Here is a 22514-nt window from a genome sequence, read left to right as displayed (position 1 = left end):
GCTCATATCAACTCAATGCGATCTCCGAAAGCTGCGAGAGCTATTAATACAAATAAAGCCCCACATACTCTCAGTCTACATTCTGGGCAGAGCTCCTAATTGTAATAAATGTGTTAGCTGGTCCTGGGCACACACGGTAAACGAACTTTTAAATGAAACGGACCAAAAAGAATAGTTCTGCCCTTACGCCCTTCACGTAACTCGTTATTACGTTTGAAAATTCCTCGCTGCGAGAAGGTAAATGGCATTTTTTGGGTTTTACGAGACCCTTTAGAAAGCCCTCGCCCTTATCCGCGATAAGGAGGTCTGAAGCAGTCTGCGAATTGTTTTAAAGGTTCATTTGTAAACAAATTAAATTAGCAACGTTGAAAGTGAACGGGCCGCCACCGAGCAACGTTTTATTGTTCTCCGAAGGGTTTTTTTTCCCATTAAGAAAGGCCGATTTTCCGAAAATATTTACGTATTTCCGCATTCGCGAACGTAACCCGATGAGTTTTCCGCCGTCGCACTGCGCTCGAAATTTCGCTTTTCGGCAAAAAAAAAAAAAAAAGTCAAATTTTTGCAGAGCTTCTTGACGTACGCCCTCGAATTCGCTCCCTTTAAATCTGACTGAAGGGCATAAAGCGAACATGAGGGCGCACCGAAACAGTGTTGTTACTAGATTAAGCCGGTTGAAGAAGTCGGGTCTGTTAGAAATGCATTAATTAGCGCCGTAACGTCGTTATCGGAAAGTTCTGAAGCTCCAAAGTTATAAAAGGCCTTATCAGGTGTCGGCATATTATTAAATGTAAAACATGTCGATTCCTTCCTCACAACCGACGACATTGAATGCGACAAAAGGCCATTCAGACTTCAATTTAACTGAAATTCATTATCCACCTACTTATCGCGTTTACACTTAGCTTCATTCCGAGATATTGTGCTCCTTGTCAACTGCAAGGACAATGTGCGCTATATTCAGCGCCATTTAAACCGAATGTTGAATCAAGAGGAAACTCATTGTGACTCACGTTAAGATTTGAGAATAATTCCAAGTTTGCTTGGAAATAAAATTTTCCGATATTCCGGGCATTTTCTATACATAAAATCCGTGAAAAATGATCCTTTGCCTTGCCGAGCACACATACACGTTGAATAAAACGCCTGTTCAGATTTAAGGGTACAAAAGGTGCGCTTTATTCGAACGAGAACAAAATGTAACTCCATTGTGTACCGGTTTTCTATTGTGTTTTATGGCTAATCTAATAAGCGCCTGCAAATAATACCTCCAAATATATTTCCCGTTAAAGGGGAGGAATATGCACATTCTGGAAAGAACATCACGAACGGCGACCTGTGTAGACGTAAAACGCTGCGGGGGGCACTCCAGGTGAGCCTAGAACGCGAGACGTTTCCCTTGGTCTTGCTTCGGGTAGTTCTCCAGAACGGACGAACGGCAATGTCTCGCGTTCCATGAACGGCGAAAATATTTCTCGGATTGAGCTTTCGATGGCTTCGGCTGCGCTAAGCGTGAGTAAAGCGAATTCGCGAATTCGCGGACAGAATTCGCCTCAAAAAATACCAAAAAATGAATCGCCTCGACGAGTCCCGTAAGCCTGCAAAACTACTTTCTATCGGGCATAAACGAAAACCGTCACGTAACATAAAATGGCCATGCGCCAAAACAAACATACACAAGCAAAAGTTAAACACGTAATGGAAGATCCGTCTAATTTTCTCCCTTAATCCCCAAACTGAGTGTTGCAAATTTAATTTAATGCCACCTGTAGGAGGCGAATGTGGCAAACTTTGATGGAGTTTTGTTTGTTCACTTTTCCATTCGTGCATCATCTCCAGATGTTTGTTTTCCAATCAAGATTAGCAAAGTACCGATAATTTTTTGTTTTTTTTTTCGATACGCGCGAGCGAACACTTTCGTTAATACTAAAACGCCCAAGAAATCATAGAGAAGTTTTACATTTCATCCTCCCACATTTATCAGAACTAAATTCAATCTCATGGAAGGAGCTCTGACATTCTTACCAGGGTTATTACATCCATTTTCGAGATTTCGTAATGCAGGTCGGAATTCAATCACTCCCGGCAAAGCCCTTTTAGGCATTTTTCATCGCTTCCATGGAAGATGAAAATAGTTTTTATTCATCCGACAACGTCGCATTTTGTCAATTTCGAAAGTGTATTGACAAAGGAATGCGAATCAATTGGCAGAACTTAGACAGCGCTCGCGTTTGCCCCCGGTGCGCAGCGCCCTCCGCACCGTTTCGGAAACAAATCCTAAGCGCCGCGTTGCCACGTTTCCTTCCAGCTAATCCCCGTTGTTAAACATGTAAGTGTAGTAATTTTCGCCCCATCTCAAGTCCTGAATAATTCTAGTAGGTTGGCGAAACCACAGCAGAAAGTTACCTACTTACTTATTCTAATCTAATTAAGGTAAATCCTTTGGATATTAACATAGTTAGAATAACAAAATACGCAAAGCCGCTTACGCTTAAACTTTAAAATAGACTGTAAATTGAAAAGTTTAATGGGTTATATTGCGAAGTTTGTGCCATTTCACTTAACAAATCGTGAAGAAAAACAGCGTAATAACAGTGAGGGAATTGGTGTTTTATCGCACGGTAAAGGCGGGGAAGCCACTTTCCGTATAATAAATAAAACTTCGACCCCACGGTCGAAATGAAATTATATTTATTGCAGATACATATGTGAAATATCAACAATATTGTGCAAAACATGTCGATGATAATTTAATTTATTTGGTTTATTTGCTGTGGCATCCGCGCCCTAACAACCGTGATCAAAATCATATAAAAATGCAAATTTTTGAAAAACCTATTCGGCCGAATGAACGCGTTTTAAATGGAAAACGACTTTTTAAACGCATATTACTGGAACGAAACATGTTTATTTACCTGTTAGTAATAAGCGAAAGCTTTGCATATTCATTTTTTTCCATTTCCGCACACCCCCAAGGACCGAATTATCTTGTCCCCATTACAAGGGACATTGAAGTGCTCGAAAATTGAACGAGAAGAAGTGACAGAAATTCCGCATTTTTGCAAAAATTGCCCTAAAAATCGTCGCCACGCGGCCCCGATTGGCGCTAAGATTTACGGATTTTATGGGGAATTTTTTGGCGCCACGGGGTTCCGAAGTCGCTAAGGGGCCAGGAGCGCAATTTTAGGACATTTATTGCACTGATCAGCATCTCAAATCGATCGACAATTCGAGCCACACTCGATAGATTTTCCGCAGCTCTATCCAATGGAAATTTCTGAGATATAAACTCTTTCGCAAAATTACGTACGGTCTCGAGCTCCTCCCCCCACCCCCCGCCCTAATTGATTTATTTGACGTCTGAGGTCGAACGATTTCGGACTAAAAGTGACGGTGATTTATACACGGAAAAAAAAAAGGAACTTCATCCCTTAAGCCTCGCCCTTGTGCACTCAATACTATCAAAACTTTACAACATAATACACGTTCGGAACTTTCAAGAGGGATTTGTTTTGCAATTGAAAAAGTTTGTGTCCCGGAGAGTTGTCTTGAGAGAACCCACCTAGTTTTGAAACTTATCTTAAAATAACGAATCAATTATTCCAATAAAACTGAAAGAGAAGAGCGGCGAAGGGCGACTGTTTTATTACGTGAGAAACGACTTTCGAAATTTAAAAAGTTCTCGTGGAAAAGTGCTCTTAATTCACTGTTAAACGAATTTAGTATTAAAATTAAATTAGATTCTGGGAGTTCACTTAACGAACCTGTAATTTGCAGTCAAGTTTTTCGATTAAGAGTTGCCATGATGGAAATGTTTGCTTTCGCTACTGTTCCAACCTGGAAAACACATGCATATACAATTCAATTGCAGGTATGCACAGCTAATTTCCCTGAGGGAAAACGGAAAAGTCATTAATTAATACTTGCATATTTTCGCTAATGGCCGTCCATTAAAATTTCGCATCAATTATAGGGTTTGAAGTTTTAATTAACTGAACACTGCCAGTTTGAAATGAAATCCTGACAATACGGCCATATGTCCGATTAAAAAAAATCCTTCACTGAAAAATGCATATTTCATTAATTTCTCAACAATGAATTTCTCATCGAGCCTCCGATATCTTTCAGGTGTGCTCTAGCAATTTCAAAGAGAAATGGCATGTAGCGACCGAACTTTGAACTGCCAAGACGGTGAGGGGTGTCGAAGAGGGGAGGTCGGGGGGGCGAGGGCTAGGGAGGGGGATGGAGGGGGGGGGGGTCGTATTAATCAATTCGTTATTTAATTGAGAAAGTTTTCAGAGAACCGAGTAAGAGATACTACTCAGTATGTCTCGCTATAATTAGTTGATTGGATGAGTCAAGACGGTAATGACTATTTATGGCAGTCAATAGCTCGATTTTGATTAAACAAGTTTCGATATCTTCCAATAATTATTAAAGGAAATGTTACGAGTTTATGATGAAATTTGAATCGAAGGGCTCACTCTTATATCGACGGAGTTCCCTTTGAAGATGCAGATACACGGGTATTGAAATAACCGTCTTCAAGAACCATCTACGCCAATACCTTTTACCGGGATTTGTAGACAGAAATTCCCTCTATAATTCCTCAAATTGACGGCTCAATTTGGGAATGAACAGGGGCGCACTTAACGCGATTTTCGCGCAGTGCGCTCGACAAGTAAATAACAACTTTGAATTCAGTTAAAAGTGTGAATTCAATTTGCGAACCGGCAGACACGTCGCATTGAACGTATCCAGTCGGGGACCGGAACGAGCATAATTAATTTTCGGAAGAAAAAAAACTTGATCAGAATTTGAGCGAAGCGTGGTGACGTTGCTCTCCCGCTGAAAAGGTTCCAAGTGACGTAGACGTGAGCCGTTCGCGCGAAGTGCGTCCGTGAGAGGTGATCGGTCCGACAAAGGACTGTTGCGGAGTCACCGTCCTCGCTTATCGCCGTAGTACCTGATGGAGATACTACGAGATTAGATCGGCAGATCGCATGATTTTTACAATTTTCACAAACGGAAATTGAATGCATCCCTGCATAAAAATGATCCGAAAGCAAATTGCTCCATTCGAAATCGAACATCAGATAAACCCGGTTATCAAGTGCTCTAATAAGATTAAGCCGTTAACTCAATTTGAAATGTCTTTCCTGGAACGGGATTTCCAGATCTACGGCCAATAATTCGAAATGAAAATTGGCACGTTCCCGCTCATCTTTAAAAGGCAGATAAAGCAGGTTCGTCTCTTGAAAATATTAGTTTTAGTAAATGGATTCGTTATCCGATGATAGGACCCTTGTACAAGACCCCTTTCTTCTATTAAAATTTGTATCTGCCCTTCCAGGGAGATTTATATTGCGGTTATGGCAAACAGGCCTGACATTTCATCATTCCATTAATCGACACTGTGCTCGCACCCCATTCAACTGAGCAGAAGCACAAAGGGCCATTATGTCCCATTTTATTGAAATCCATTCGCAGAGACTTATCAGTACACTCTGCCAGCTACATATTCTAGCGCCGACAAAGACAATAATGGATGCTACATTCATTTAGCTCAGCTATTTAAGCGCTGACTTGCTGACGAGCCAAATGGGCTTGTACGTTTGGCATCGGTTCAGGAATGCTGTAATTCTTGGTTAAACGCTTAATAATTAAAATGAATTAAGAAAGATAGGTAAAACTCGTTGAGACGATGAAACATTCGATTCGTAGCTCGTTATTTCCTTTTGTCGTGTCTTCTATCATGCGAAGGCAGTTTTTCCTCTAAAACAATTCGGAGTTTCTCCGGATCCGTAATCGGATCCATATCCAACTTCGCCATTAAAATATGCGAGGTCTCTTCGTTAACTGGAGGAGAGACCCTATTATTTCGCGGTATGCATATCGGGTTGCTCGAAGTAGAAAAAGGTCAGGTAAAAGTACCAGAGAAAAAAACCTGGAACGTAGTTATGAATTTATAATGACGGGTGATTTTTTTTTTATGAAAAATACTACGTCTCCTGTTTCAAAGCGAAATTAAAAGCTAATTTAACTCTGGCGGCATTTAATCCGAGCTGGCAATCCGGAATGGTCCAACAAAACGAGTTGAACTATTTAAACTGTTAACTAAATAATTTCTTGGCCGTTAAATCGGCTAAGAACGTCGATTTTCGAGTTATTTTCAGTTGACATTGTTATCTCGGAAATGTTCCAGATGAATGGCCTGGCAGTTAATGGAGAAAAACCCTCTTCGACCCTCTCATTTCCTCTTTGTTATTCCATTTTAATTTTTTTCATCGAAATTGCCTTATTATAGAACCGAATCTTATTAGCCTAGAATCCGGGAAGAGTGTTTACAAAAATTACCATAATCCCTCTTATGGGCCACAAATTCAGGATTTTAACTGTCAGCAGTTTCGATTAAGAGAGCCAATTTGCATATCTTCATTTTATACGAAATTGAGCATACATTCTGCATTATCTCCCTAATATGTGTGCATAGGCGAGAACAAACGGGAATTTTATCAACATGTGACAACACTGTCCGCCCGCCAAGAAAGCTTGAACCGACCCAAAGCAAATGTTGGAACAGGAACTCGCCGGTGGAGACTTCAATTCCAAATTTACAAAACTTTCACAAAGCATCAAAACGTTTTTTTTTTTTTTTTAATGCGCGGCGTCCCAGAGGGCACTCCGTCCCGAGGGGAGAAATCGAGTTTCAGGACATCGGTTTATCGAAAGGTGGGCAATTACAAAAAGCGGGAAAAACGGACAATAATCAAAATAAAATGTCGGTTAGCGTGCTCCGGCCGAAAAAAAAATCTTCGACTGACGAAGGTCTGACAGAGTGAAAACTCGAAAAACTATTTCGCTCGGGATAAAGTAATTGAATGGAATTTCAAAAGCTTTCTGCCGTGCATTTATTTTATGTCGAACGGGACTTTCAGCTTTTCCACGTATGGACCCGAGGTAGTTAAACATAAAGCGTGCGAAATCTCCATCCACCTACACCCGAAGAAAAACACGAACGTCGTTATTATTTTTCGATCGTATATTAGTGCGGGCGCGCGTACCTCGCAAGATTCCGCTTTGGCCCCGGACTAAATCGAAATTTGCCCGGGAGAAACGGTTTTTCCTCGCAACCCTTGCAAAAGGAAAAACTCGAACGTACTTAATTACCTAAACCCGATCAAAGCAATATCCTAATGCAACATTTAAAACAATTTTCATTATCACAAACAAAGGTCGCAAAAACTGGACTCGTTAAATATAGAACTCGCAACGAAGTTAATTAATTTCGAATGTTTCTGCCCGGGCCCGAAAAGGAAAAATGGAAAATATGCATTTCATGTAGAGTATCCAATATTGAATTGTGCCAATTCGCCGCATTAGATCGATAATCATATTCGTTCGTTTCGCTGAAGTTTTGCAAAGTTAACATTAGCGAGTACAGCACCGATACTTCAGGAGCATATTTTTTTTCTTTCGTCCTCTTCGGGAGTGAGGTCTCCCACGCAAGCGCGAGTCGTTTGAGGTCAAGCTGCGCACTGTGCTCAGTTAAAATTGACTGACATAACGCTCACCCTCTGCTGTCGATTCGGGCGAAAACTCTCGCTGACGTTTCAGTGAAAACAGCGAAAAATCGGAAAAGAATTAGTTTGCCCCTAGTACCTTGCTTCGCCCTAGTTTTCCCACTGTTCATTTTTGGTACGGTTCGATTTTCTGCAATTTCTAAGTGTTAATGCTTAAAAATTAACAAACAAACACCCCGTGAACGGCGTCGGACAAAGTTGCGGCAACTTCCGACATTGTCTGTTAGAAAAAAAACATTTTGGTTGAAATTAAATGAATTTTTCTGAAGATTGTTTCTGAGGTTACCTGCGGTTCATTAATCGATTAGGGAAATTTAACAATTATTCTAGAGAGTCAAATAAGAAAAAAACAATTATTGATCCAAAATTGAGTGCGAAAAACTTTAAACAACTTTTTTGTCATCTCGGTAAAAAAAAAACATTTACAAAATTAGTTTATTTTATTAAGTTAGTACTTGGTCCAACACCCCTTGGTTGCGATCACTCGCTCACATCCACCTGGCATGGAAGGAATTGCGTCGGTAATTGTTCGGGGATCCATGGAGTTCCACGCGTTTTCAACCCCATCGAACAGCGTGTCCCGATTTGTGGCATTTTTTGAGGGGATTTCTCCTCCGCAACCTCCCAAAAGTTCTCCATAGGACTTAAGTCCGGAGACTGCGCCGGCCATTTCAACACTCCGATTCTTTTCCCACGAAACGCTCTTTGATCGTCTCAGCTGTGTGCTTTGGACAGTTGCCGCGTTAAAAAATCAACTTTTCCCATTCGGCATACTGCGATCCCGTGCCTTTCGACACCACAAGCCCGTCCACTTGGCCTCTTACCCTGTACATTGGACGCACTCCAATGGCGGAGAAACAACCCTGTACCGTGATGTTCCCTCCTCCGCGTTTTATGGTGGCATTAATTTACTACGGGACGAGCCTTTGACCTTTGCAACGGCGTGTCCATTGAGCGCCATCACTTCCTCAGACGCAAAACTTGGATTCGTCTGAGAATAAGACCCTTATTTATTGGTGGGGAGCCCCGTCTCGATGATGGATGGGAAGCCCCATTCTAACATCTCTATTTTCCTAGAGACGACCGGTTTTCGGCCGTTCTTCCTTTTAATGCACCCTCTGTACCGATCGACGTTATGCTCCCCTCGAAGAACCATTTGTCTCCCCCAACAGATGCCGACGTTTGCTGAGCTGACATTCACGGAATCTTTTTACTCAACCTCTGCGGACGCCCATCAGACTTTTTAGTCGTTTTCCTAGGTCGCCCCTACGCTTCGGGTTAGCGACGGCCCCGCGTTCTCGAAATCTCTTAATCGTTTCGAAAACGACCTCTTTATCAACACTAAACGTTTTGGAAATAGACTTTTGCGATCTGCCACCATGGCAGGCGCTGATTATTCGTCTCTTAAGATCGACCGAATGACGGACCCCTCGAGGCATGACTCCGTCGGTGATGTCACTTCGACGGTGGACCAAAACGGTATGACAAATATAGCACCTTTAAAAATAAGTTGCTCCTATTTTGTCGCAAATATTTTTGCTGCAAAAGTGTTTTTTTGTTCACCCGACGCCCTTGAAACAAATTAGTCGTTCTTAGCGCACAAACAGATCGAGGACAACTTCAAACGTATTATCGGCAATAACAAATTTTATTTTCAGCGAGGTATTTTTTATTTAACGGACATTTTTAAAAATTGCCCCGATTTCGTCCAGTGTCGTGCGTACGGCGGCATTACGTCATAATCTCCTGCGAGAAGCGCTGCGAGAACAGATAATACCGGAGGGTTTTAATTACGTTGAATTTCTTCGCAGCCAGAAAAGCTCACTCGCTAAATTCGGCCATCTTCGCTATTAAATAATTCAGAGGACACCTTTATCTACCCTTAGAGTTTTAAACAAATCCGAGAAGAGTTTCGCCCACTTCTCGATATCGGCCGGGCGTTCATAACGGCCGGTCCGTTATCGCGCACTTCGGATTAAACAATTTTAATTCGAAAACTTGCCCACAGCATCGAGCTGTCAATCAGGTGAACAGTTCGATATCGCAAGAACTGTAACCGAAATAAATTGCCGACATATGCGACCGGCAGAAGGTTTCCGTTCGATACTCTCGCAATCTCGCCTCGTCTCGACTCGAGTTTCCCCTCAAACTGAAATTGACAATGATACATTTATGCTCCTCAAACATTTATGTTTTAAAAGTGTATTTGGTACTTTGGGATAGAGTTTCTCCCGTATGAGCGCGATGGAACTTTCCAAGTGACAGATCTAGGACGTCCCACGATGCCACGTATTGTTCCCAATATGGCTAAAATCATTATGTGTGTCTGTCTAGACATCTTGGAATGTCAAAGTAAAGTGACATGCGTGACAGTGATGGCACACGACACACCGGATGCTCTATATTAATTTTTTTCTATTTTAATGTCACGCCGCTAAGATATACTGGCACGAGTCGTCAAGTATGCAGCGGGGAGAAGAGGCATTCGCACACCTCGGGTCGTGAAATGAGGCTTCAAGGGAGGAGGGAAAGAACTGCAATTTAACGATATTAACGCCCCGATTATATTTCCGTATTACCACATATTTTAATTAAAAGCGCAGTTGTGGACAAAAGTATGGAATGCTACGCAGTGTTGCCGCTCGCTAGGGGCGTTGTCGGTTATCCGTTTTTGTACGAAACGCACCGAAGACGAAAAGGTGTTTTCGGGAAGACTTTCGAAATGCGACAGGCCAAACGTCACGTGGTGACCGCAACCAAAAAGACGATGCGAAAACGTTAAAAATTAATCAATCAATCCGAAATTTTAAGAAAATTTCGCACCTGCGGGGACGTAAAAGACAATCTGAAGCCTGGACGTCCAAGAAAAACTTACGCCCCTACCGATCCACGGAGTGGAAGAACGTCATCTGCAGATCCTGGCAAGTCCTCCAGCGTCGTTAAGCGAGAAATCACTAACAACGGTGGCATCAATGTGAGCGATCGCCCTGTACGTCGTCGATCGTACGAAACGAGTTTAGTAAGGAGGATCGCAGGGAAAAGCTGCTTAATTTCTAAGAAGAACTGAAGAGCCAGAACTCAATTTGCTTAGGAGGAGCATTGGTTTTGGTCGTCTCCAAAGAGGAGCAATGCTCTCTTCACTGATGAAGCTAAAGTTAATAATTTAAATTCTGAAGGGAAAAGTTATGTTCGTCGCCCTGTGGGGACCAGGTTGGACCCCAACCATCACAAACCAACAGCGAAACATGGCGGAGGCAGCTTGACGGTATGGAGGTGTTTTTCTCGATCCGGTGGGGGACTGTCGGTCGAGACTGATGGAATTACGGATCGGTTTCGATACGAAGCCATTCGTGAGAACCGCATGCTGCCATTTGCTGACGAAGTTATGCCTTCACTTTGACGTATCCAGCAGGGCGACGACCATAAACGTTCGTCCCTGTTAGTGAAACATTGAGCCGAATAACAATCACATCCCCGTATTAGAATGGCCGTCTCGGTTGCCGGATTTCAATCCGATTGAGCATCTCTGGAAACACTTAAAACGAGAAAAACTCGTGACAGGAATATATCCAATCGGGATGAGTTGTGAAACGTCCTGAAGGAAGAATGGATGAAGATTCCTATTTCCATTTGTGAAAATTTAATCGAACGTATGCACTGTCGACGTCAGGCTGTTATCGACTATACGCAAGGAGGATATGCAACAGAATATTATTTATTTAAAGTTTTGTATTGGTTATAATGGATTCTACGAACTATTCAATTTTTTGTCCGGCATGATTTATTGTTTTTATTTTTTTTATGTTTGTCGAAATAAACTTATTTATTTTTGTTTGAAATATTGTTAAATATATACTTGAGTGTTTGTACAATATGTTTATTTTTTTAGTAATGAACTATTTTGATATAAAACTATGAATAATTTCAAATATTCCGTGCTTTTATCTACAACCGTAAGTAAATTGATTTTTGTTTACATGAAAAGATAAATATTTGTTGATATTTCTTAAATAGTACACAAATAGGTATTTGCGCACATACTAAAATATTTATTTTTTCATCTTTCAGTATAATGTTTTGCAAAATTGTTGTTTAGTTCAGCATGTTGAAGGGTTTTTAAACGTAAACACACAGCTTTTCCACCGTACTGGGAAAATTAGAGGGATTTAAGTGATGAAATCCATCGATGAATTGTTGATTTGCGACAGAGATGGCCAGTCTTTGCGACAAATTACCAAAAACGTAAAAGAAAGTAGCAGCACCGTGCGATACGTCATACGCAAGCACCAAAAGACCGAAAGAACAATATCGGCCACTCGTACAGGAAGACCTGAGAAGGTGAGTCAACGAAATCGTAACTTTACAATGAGAAGAACCAGCGAAAATCCCTCGGTTAGTTCAGGCTAGTTGCTGAGTTGACAACAGCCACTGAAAACATATGAGGGATTGCAGTCACATCTCAAACTATCAGAAATAGCATCAAAAAGGGAGGATATCATGGCAGATTGGCTTGAAAAAAACGCTGGATAAAAAAAATGAGTCGCAAGAGGAGAATAATGTCGCACGAGGGTATGCGAATAAACCTTTGGAGTTTTGGACGACCGTAATATTTTCAGACGAAAGTAAATTTAACATTTCTGGGTCGGACGGACGTCGATTCGTACGGAGAAAACTAGAAGATGAAGTTAAAAAAAAAAAAAAAAATTCTGAAACCAGCTGTTAAACACGGAGGTGGAAGTCAAATGGTCTGGGTGTGTACGGTGGCTGAGGGAGATGGAAAATTGCACTTTATACATGGAACAATGGACAGACGTTTTAGACAATATTCTCGAACAAGGTGATGGATACACGACAACTGTTAGCTTCAACAGGACAACGATTCTAAGCATTAGTCAAGACTTGTGCAAGAATGCCTTTGATATATATAATGTACCACACACGTTAAAAACTCCGCCCCGCTCACCGGACATTAATCCAATTGAACACCTTTGGTCGCGTCCGAAGCAACAAACGAGAAAACACGACATTACGGGCAAAGAATCACTGCAGGAAACTCTTTCCCGGAAATGGTCGTTAATTCCTCCAGATTTAACTGAGAAATTAGTTAGTTCAATGCCTCGTCGTTTACAAAGTGTAATTGAAGCCAAAGGATGCCCAACTAAATACCGAGGGTTTTGAATTTAGTCCTTAATCAGAAAGTAAATAAATAAAATTGAACGTTTTTTTTTTTTCGTCGTCGTTTTAGATCCCTTATTAAATATATTTATTTTTATTTTAAATTACTCCCGCGTCTAATGCGCTACTTTGAAGCGTACTTCTGGGGTTAATCAATTAGGGTATTTACGTAATTGAATACCACCGTTGTTGTTTCTTACGAAAGACCTAATGATAAACGTTAAGGTGCACGAATGCTCTGTTTATCCTCTCTGGATAAATTTTTTCTCGTTCGCGTTTTAACAACTCGAGTATTTTTTTTTCTCGATTTCTGATCATGCCGCAAACGATAATTCGAAACCCGGTCGAGGGGAGACAGTTTCTTTAACAATACGAAATATATAATAAATAATGCAGCCGACGTAGAAAGGATCCCGCGACATTTGATGGGAAACAAGACAATCCCGAGAGCTGTCTAATGCTCGGGTGTTTGTCACTCGGCCTGTCAAGCCAAAACCCACGAACGGCACCCCGCACGAAATAATACATCGAAATGCGATAAAGGCGGTAAATAGAATTTCCGGCCCGATCATTCGACGTCGATTTTGCGGGAAAACTCCTCGGATTTAAACGCAATCCGCAACAGTATTTTCCATATACATATTGCCTCGAATTTGTCCCTGCAGCGTACCCAGATCTGGGTTACAAATAAGAAAAATCGATGTTATTACTCATCTATGCATTATTATTGTTCACAAAAAGGTATTATTATTGTCGTTGTGTGCGGAAGGCAACGTCTCTACGCTCCCCTACGGGCGGGGGCACCGCCTCGCTTTAATCGCGACGGGTATCAAAAGGATCGGACCCGGTAGGCCTCGCGCGGTGGCAGCAGCGCCCAGGCGGCACGGAGTCTTGCCTCGTTATCATTATTATCATTATTATTGTTATTATTATTATTATTATTATCAATTCGCATCGAGACCTATGCGCCTGCCATTTTCCTCCTAAGTACCCAACACACCAAGGAACTCACAACAATAATAATTAGATACTTTTCCGTACCTCACCGATTCGAACAATGAGCACCTGTTTTAGAGATACTTGCAAATTAATTAAACCGGCGGCATTACGTAAATATTTGGCAGCATTAATTTAAATGAATATTTCCACTGTTGCCATGGTGGAAATAGCTCTTTGATGTAAAATTGGAAACCCCGATAATGTTACATAACAATGTGGTTCATTTATTAAAATTCCTAATAAAAATCGGGAACAATAAAGCGTGCATTATCCGATGAGAAATCAATAATCGCGATGTTTTGTAGTTAAAAAACGAATTAGAGGACAGATATTGATAAATTTTGCGTTGTCAGAAGAGAAGCGACACGAAGCGAGTCTATGGGGATATTCTCTCGGATCTCTTTGTGGCCGTAACCTCGCCGAATTCCCCTACATTGCGCCGAGAGGCGAAACCGGCAACCCCGCAATTATCTTCTATCGGGCCGCCATCTTCCCGTACGGATAACGGTGTACAGTCGATACGTCAGGCTGACGTCGCGCTTACGTCATTTCGAATTCGTTTGGCAAATAAAGAGGGATGTCAAACATTATTAAAATTCCCGATAATTCTCGTTCTGTTTTGCTCGTTTTTGTAGCGCGGAGGGGAAAAATTTGGCCCCCTTCGGGGCTTCGAAAGCTGCACCAAACAGTCAAGAAATTGACGTGTGCGTTCGATTATCTTCCGCGGGCACGTCGGACTATTTCGAGTCGGCTTAAATGGATTTGAAAATAACTTTATACCGCCCTGATTTGTTTAATCTTCGGCAACTGTCTAACTCGATGCAATTGTTATTCGTCGTAATGGGGGGGAGGAGAATGGGGAGGATGAGGAGGGAGGAAGAGGAGGAATGGAGGGGGGGGGTAAAAATCGGGAATACACGGTATACTTTCGTAAATGGAAATTTTTGACGCGACTCTTGCAGCTTTCGAACCTAAACCACATACAAAATATATCTAATACGTGTATACTCTCCGGTCGGTTGTTGGCAAAATTCAAGTTTGCTCCTGACAAGAACTGGCTAAACTTGAAAACAAGAAATCCTTGCCCCGGAATATAATGCGAGCTTTCAGTATTCCCGGAAAGTTTTCCTCGGTCAAGTTATTTTAAACGTACATCGCGCCTACCTAAGTTTTCGGGACAGCCCGAATATGGGAAGTTTCTAATGTGCAGGTAAATCGCAACTTGTCCATTTGGAACTTCGTCCCGATTAATGTCCAAAAACCAGAAAAGCAATTTTAGCTCCGGCAAATACGAAGACAAACGCTTCTTTATTGTGGAATGACTAGGAGACGTTTTCATCTCTTAAATAAAGAAAATACGTCACAAAGAGACATTCCCAGACGTCTCAAGGTTTGGATAAATTTACACGACTGGGGGAATTTTTATGAGGATTAAGAGCAAACGTTATGGTGTCAAATATCCAGAGGATTGAAGTCCCCGAGGACCTTCAACGTTGCTGAAAACTAAGCTACGAATTTACTCAAAAAGAAAATGCGGTTCATCTTCTGGCACCTACTGCTGAGTACCGAACGTGCAGATCCCTAAAACGCGAAAAATCGTCGATGCCGTGACGTCAGCGCCCCGTGGAAACATTCAACAATTACTGATCGATATTTTCGGTTTTTTTACAATTCAATTTGTTCCGAAGATCTTGATGCCGCGAGGGCTTAATTATTCATTGCCCTTTCAGGGACCTAAATAAAACTTGAAAGTGTTGACATAAATTTAATCCGCAGAAACTCTTTACGGAGTAAATAAAGATCTCAGTAAAAAATCCGAAGTCGGCAAAGTTTAGCCGTTATGGAAACTTTCCCAATTTGAATAAAACTGAGCATTTACTGGGGCATCCACTTTAGCCAACGAAGCCCAAATTGAATAATTTATAAATATGTTCTGTACGTTTGAGGCGGATTGATCATTTAGTTCATCCATTCCGTTCGGGAACAGCGCTTCGTACGCAAGTGGGGCTTATTGGCCCCGTGCAATAGCGCACTGTTCTCGGTTAACGCCGACTGAAACTAACGTTCGCCCTTTGTTAAGGGCTTGGACGACAGACGTTTCTGCCATTTCACCGTCGCAAAATAAAGGAAAATGGAAATTAACAGTTTACTAGGATGTGTGGAAGATTTCTGTCTGCGAAAGACGCTCTTAAATTTTTCCGCTCAACCGCTGGAGGAATATGACGAATGCGACGATGCCGCGTCTGACATAGATACGTGAACGTGCCTGAAAATATTTCGACATGATAAGTTAGGTCTGCCGGAAAGTTCTGTCCGTTCACGAAGAGGAAGGAAATCGTGCCGTTTTTGATCCGTCTAACGACATTTACCGTACGACACAATTTTGAATGGCGCCTCGTCTTCGGAGAGGAAAAACTCAAGAGGTGCTGTCTTGGCATCTTCTCCATTTTTGAACTTTTGAAAAATTTTGCAAAGAGAGGGACAAGTGAAAATCGGAGGGTGTGCGGTGGTCGCGAGAGAACTTTGCGATTTTTCGGCGAGTCGCCAAAGCTGCACGTGGTGCAATACGACTTGCTTCCTGTTGAACGTCTCCATCATCCATTTTTTCTTGGAGAGCTTTCTTTAACGCGTCCCTTTGCCGACAGTATTTCTCCGAATCGAGCTTTTCGTTGGGTCTCAAAAGCTCGTGATGGATTGGTCCTTGGATGTCCCGTCACACACACACACGGGCGTTCTCTTTTCAAGGCTCAATCCAGGTTTAGGAGCGGAGGGTCTAAGTTACAATACGCTCTTTTCCCTACGACGTTTTCACACGTAATCCACTTTTCGTCACCAGTTATCGTACGGTCCGAGAAAGGTTCGCTTTTGTTCCGAGCAAGCAGAGATGTGCACAATGCGCAAATTTTTTTTCACTTAACTCGTGAGGCGCCCATGTGGAACGTTTACCGACCGGTCCTGGGTTCCGAATGTGGTACCGAAATGGTTCGTCGAGCCGAGTTAAGTTTCTCCGCGATCTCCGATGTTGTCAGATCTTGGCCGTCTTCGCGATGTCGTCATCGATCAGAGGCGGCCGCCGGGGGCGTGCCGCATCACCAAGATCGCAACCAGCTGCTTTGAAATTTTCGAACCGTCTCCCACGTGTCCTCTCCGAAGGAGCAGCACCTCCTCCAAAAACTTTCGCTAAACTTCGACGTGCTTCGACAGCATTTCGACCCCCGTCGGAATTCGTGCAACATCCAGTGCCTCGGATGAACTTTATTATTATTAGTACCCGCGTTTTCACGATCGCGTCTTGCTTAACAAGGATGTCTTTACCGCAGTTGGTTTCGAAGGAAACGTGTGCGTACGTGCAGTTGTGAGGAAACGCGGCCATGCGGGGCTCAAAGGAGTACGCGCGCGCGCACGTTTGAACTTGAAACGAAGTGGTCGGACAGGACTCTGCGGCGGACCTAACACTTTCAAACTTTCCATTCGGCCAAGGTGAGGTACTGCAGCACAATTAGGATTAAGTTTTCCAGCAGGATTTTTGACGGAAGCATAAATCGGTATTTAATTAAATCTAAATTCCGGCAATTAGCGCTTTCAATCTTTCGAAGGACGCATCTAATGAGTAGCTTTCGGGACTTTATCGCAATACAGGATCCACTCGGTGGAATTTCTGACTTAGCGGATTAATTCCAGATTTACCCTCTTCAGCAGTCGATTCCGCATCTCCCGTTTATCATGCTAATTAAAACGGAACTGTCCGAACGAGAGAGTTTCTGCCGTTTCGCGTGCTCTTGACTTATTTTTCGATTTTCGTTTTCATTCGGACAATTCCACAAATATATTGATAAACTCCGGACCCTCATCACTCGCCTTATAGATATTTTTGTTTCGACCGTTCCAATGGAGTGACCGAAAGGCAGTGGGATTGATTCGTTTGTCCGGTCGGGCGTACCGCCAATACGTACGCCGTTAAATAAGGAATTTACCGGGGATCTTCTTTAACCTCTCGTCGGAGTCAGCTTTTGTAGCTTAATCCTGATTTAATTGAATGTCCGCGAATCAAACGTACTAAAAAGGTAAAATCTCCCAACTCAGCTCGAACAGACCTTAGAAAAACATCTGATAATTAAAAACCAACTACAAAAGGGGGTTAAAACAACGTTACTGGCAGGAAATAAATTAGTTTCCACTTGTCTTGCTTGTTCGGTTGTTGTTCCATTTTGTTAAATTCCATTTTGGATACTCGTCTGAAACGCAATGAATCCTGAATTTGACGGGAATAACTTAAGGGGGCACAAAACCCGAACATAGTGCAGACAAATTGCCAGATTTTAAGACTTCCCTTTGCCCGATGGCTGATGTTGTTTCATTAGTCTCGCTAATTATTTTCTATTGTCTGCCTGTTAATTACGGGGCTTCCGGATTATCAATATTTTAAATTTCATTCGCGAAATTTAATTTGCTATAATGCCCTTGTGGAATAACCGTCTCTTTGTTCTTGCAGCAGTATTCTTCCGGGGTCGGTCGCAGGTAATTCTGTTGCGATTTTAATTGGTTTGACGCAATTTTAAAACTTTGCAACGTCGCATTGTCCCGAAGCTCGTTTCACGTTGCGTTATTGGGTTCCGAAACGTCCTGATGGGTCGGACAAGGAAGTTCGGTTTCACCATTATTGCACTAATTATCACATTGATATTGTGCCAGCTGCGGCCACGTCCCGCCCCGAACTCAAGGCAAACGGGCAGCGGGACTTGCGGGGAAGGCAAAAATTTCCCTAATTCGAACGACGCAGAAAAAGGTGTTTTCTTTCAAAAACCGTTACAACCAGGAAATCAGAAAACGTAGTCGGCCATATAAAAGACCTAAAAAGGCGGAAAATACACGGCACTTTCCTAGAGATAATCTCATAACGCCCTGTCGATTTCAGCTAGCTTTAGCCTCTTACACGTATATCCCCGGAGATACAAATTCCATTTTGGTCTGACATGACCCTCCTCCATTATTGCACGAACGATTCACTCTCTTTTCCAATCAATCAATTTGTGCTGTTGATGGGGATTTTGTCCGGTTCATAATGCCGCAATTAATCATTTTATTTTATTAGTCGTCGTCGCAATAGGGCACTTAATTAGAATGGGTTATGTATTGTTTTGCAGTGGTGGTTTACGAATTAACCGAAAGGATCAAAAACCGAAACAAAAGGGCGATGCCTTGGTCCGCTGCACCTAATGTTAATCCGAAGTTCGTTGTTTTCGGGTTTAACTCGGTTTTGAGGAGACATAATTCGGTATCCGTTTTAACGACTCTGCACGGAGAACTATTGCCGGGGCTTCGGAGGCCTCTGCGTGCCTCTATAAGTTTTCCGCTTTCCTAAATTGACAGGTGACGCGACGGGGAAAACGAACGTGCAAGACGATCCCTCATTCGGATGCTCGGCCGAATAATTCTTGAACCTTGAAACTCATACGCTATTTGCCATCAGGCTAAACACATGAGAGGCTGAAACGGGCCAAATCTTCGCGCTTGAGAACTCCGCACGTATTTTCCCGCTACCGGGATCTCTTCCCCTGGATCAGATCTCCAAAACTAAATCTTCATAACTGAATTTTAACCCGAGTCGGATCTGACGTCGTCCCGTCCCTGGAGCACAATCAATGAGTATCAAGAAGTCCCTTAATCGGAGTATAAATGGGGGGGGGGGGGCTGTTGGTTTTGCTTATTACTATTTATTCATTAAGGTGAATTTATGTGGCTGAAACCATGAAGTTTGCAATTAAACGTTTGAGTTTCGGCGGAAAAGAGCTTAATTGGAGCAATTAAAGGCCAAACTCGCTTTTTAAGCTTTTTTTAAGAATCGACCGTTCGGACCTGCGGACCAAATCGTGGATGTCACTAACGTTAATCCGCCAAAAACGTGCCATTCCTGGCATATTCCGAGGTCATGTCTCTCTACCTCGAATGGATCACACTGTGAGTGCAACTCAAGGAAAACAAGCTTCATTCATATTTTATTGTTCATAAATTAAATATGAGGGCGAACGTAGGGAATAATGGACAGTGATAATAGCGAATGGCTAGAAGTCGGGGGTTTGTTTTGGGGGCTTTATGTTTCAGCTAATGCGTTAGTCTCGCTCATTTAAGCAAATTAAGCGCGGGTTTATTTCTATTTTGGCTTCGGACCTTGTTTGGTGTAACGAAATATGCGGCAAAAATCGAAAAAATTCACTTAATTGTTCTCTCTTTTTACTACCTATTTTTCCGTAGTTTGAGCCATTAACTTCCGTGAGTGGCTCCAACCATCAAACGATCGAGATCGTTGAACTGCCATTTTAACCAACTCGATAACAATTACTTGTAAAAGCGCAGAAAGTCGGTCTTACCTCGAAGATGATTACATCAAACCTCTGCAATAATTTAATGGCCGAGGGAGGAGCGTTACATCAGAGGTGCAATGTCGCTACCGTTTATGGCTTATATTTTTTAGTACTCCTCTGTGTTGCGGGATAATGGGAGCCCTGGGACCTTAATTGCACGGAGTGGCCTATAAATCTAGGACTTTCATATCTTTGAAACGTTCCAAAAATTCAAAATTTAGTACTGAAAACGAAATAATAATGAGCGGATTATTATGGCACATATAATTCGAATCAATCGTACACATTTATGAATATTACAAAGAATTTAGTCGATACATTAACCTCGAAAGGGGGCTGAAATGTGAATTAAAATACACTGAATATTCATGAATCGGCAGAAAGGTTTGCTTTGTATTTGGTTGAATTGTTTAAAAACATTTTCTGCAAACTTCAGTTCCCATGACACTTCTTTTCAAACAGTTTTACATTATTTATTTTTTGAGCAAAACCGTACATATTAATGCGAACCCCGTAACCCAGAAAAATACCAAAAGCTCTAAAATAAATTAATTGCCTTTAAAATCCCGTTTAGGTTCGGCGAGGACATCACATATTAATACTGATAATTTTGATTGGCATCTCACGGTCTAACCGAATAAAAATGAATAAAATAAATATTTGAAGCACGATGACTCGCGATTTTATTATGGAAAATTGGTGTATTGATAAAGACCAAGACGCACGAACGGCCCTCGGAGGAGGTCTATTTTGTCAATATGAATATCACGCCCGAAACCACGAACCACGTTTCGGAACCTATTACGTTAACGTAAGATCAATTAACTTTCGTTACGACTTAGTGACGTTTGAGGAGGGAGAGAATGATGCCGTAGTTGACGAAACCCCCGGGCTATACTGAGATCTACTGAGTTACGAGAGTGAACGAGTAACTACTAAAGCTTGACTTAACGGAGGCGGTAATGTTATGGTACGAGCTTGGCGACATCGTAATGACGAGCATACCATTATTGAAAGCAAGATTTAAACCATGTCGAACATGAGGCGCTGCAATGTACATACAATAATGCAGCCTAAAGGCAGAATGTATTCGCGGACATCTGGGGGTATATGTATAAGCTCAACAATATGTTTTGAGACACAAAGGAAACGAAACAATCCAAAACACGTTGATATCTCAATATATGGGATTTTATTCCCCTTTGTTGATTACTTGTTAAAATTTATTCCCAACGGTTCAATAGAAATATTCCGGGGCAATCTTTATATACGAGATAGTAACACGAGCCTTTGCCAAGATTCTGATGGTATAATGGCCTTACATCCACCTAAAATGGCACTGGGCAGGAAATTGCGCCTGGCAGACAAATGCGGCCAAATGTAATAAGATATGCAAAGGTATCGGCTACATTTACATAGAGCAGCAGCGATCGACGAAGGTAGTTTTGCATTAAAAGAAAATTTCCTCCTTTTAAAAGAGAAGAAAATTAGACTCTCTTATAGCTTTTGAAACCCACACGAGACTCAAAGGATTTAGTCTTAATATAAAAGTAAATGGCTGGGGATTAGGTGAGGTATTTTGTACTTTGCCCTGGGGTATAATTAGGGAACAGATCGATTCAAAGTTCCATCGACTGAGGCGGTAACGCCATTAAACTTTTAGGAGGGAAATATGTTGTGGTTATAAAAAAAAATGGAAAAATGAAGCAAAATTGAATGTGTACCATAGCGTGGTTTCTCCAAAATAGATGGCAGCCACTTTTTGGTGAAAATAGTATTGTTCCACCCCCTTTGATGCCTTGCTAATACATTTCCAGTGGGGTTGAAATTCTTTCGATAACCTTTTTAAAAATTCATTAATTACCTGATGCTCAAGGACCTGCAACGTAGTAAAAAAATCTTCTCCCCGTAGCTTTCACCAACTCACTCATCCTGTGAACTCTTCGATGCTCGATTACTTCACACTGAAAGTATATGCAGAAGTGAGTAATGAAGTGGTAGCTAACAATTATTTGGGCAAATTAGTCAGATTAATTCAATCACCATGAGAATTCTCGAATATACATCGCTTTAACTTGAAAACCTTCCAGAGCTGAACAGGCTGAGGTTACGAAGAGACTCACAGTTACTAGTAAACGATTTGAGTAACCTCTCAGGATACCTTATCGAGTTAAGCTCGGATATAGGCACAATTTTGAAGAAAACATCCCTCAGAGACTTTTAACGTTATAGCAATATTAATACCCATGCACTGCAAGTGCTTACTAAAGACTTGAATTCTCGAAGCCTTATAGTATAAATCTGGCTCCATGCTCCATTTGATGACACCTACTTGAATACCTTGGAGGGATTACTTTGTGAGTGAGAAACCAATGGAACATGTCCATTGAGTGCAGTT

The 22514-nt window shown here is 41.8% G+C and overlaps 1 protein-coding gene and 1 long non-coding RNA gene across 4 annotated transcripts in view; one reads left to right on the top strand and one right to left on the bottom strand.

The window, feature by feature from the left end:
• The window catches only part of mub (poly(rC)-binding protein mub), a 56103-nt gene that overhangs the window by 1688 nt on the left and 31901 nt on the right, over positions 1–22514 (top strand). The window lies entirely within an intron of this gene.
• Positions 1–22514, bottom strand: part of LOC136345864 (uncharacterized) — a 63607-nt gene that overhangs the window by 32861 nt on the left and 8232 nt on the right. For 2 of the 3 annotated variants that reach the window (XR_010733216.1, XR_010733215.1), the window contains exon 2: positions 21981–22080. The exons of the other annotated variant lie outside the window; for it this stretch is intronic. This is a non-coding gene — a long non-coding RNA (uncharacterized lncRNA). The remainder of the gene's footprint in view (positions 1–21980; positions 22081–22514) is intronic. 3 annotated transcript variants of the gene reach the window in all.

The sequence above is a fragment of the Euwallacea fornicatus genome, chromosome 21 (assembly GCF_040115645.1).
Source record: "Euwallacea fornicatus isolate EFF26 chromosome 21, ASM4011564v1, whole genome shotgun sequence".
In the NCBI taxonomy this organism is placed as follows: Eukaryota; Metazoa; Arthropoda; class Insecta; order Coleoptera; family Curculionidae; genus Euwallacea; species Euwallacea fornicatus.
This window is presented reverse-complemented; position numbering and strand designations above follow the sequence as displayed.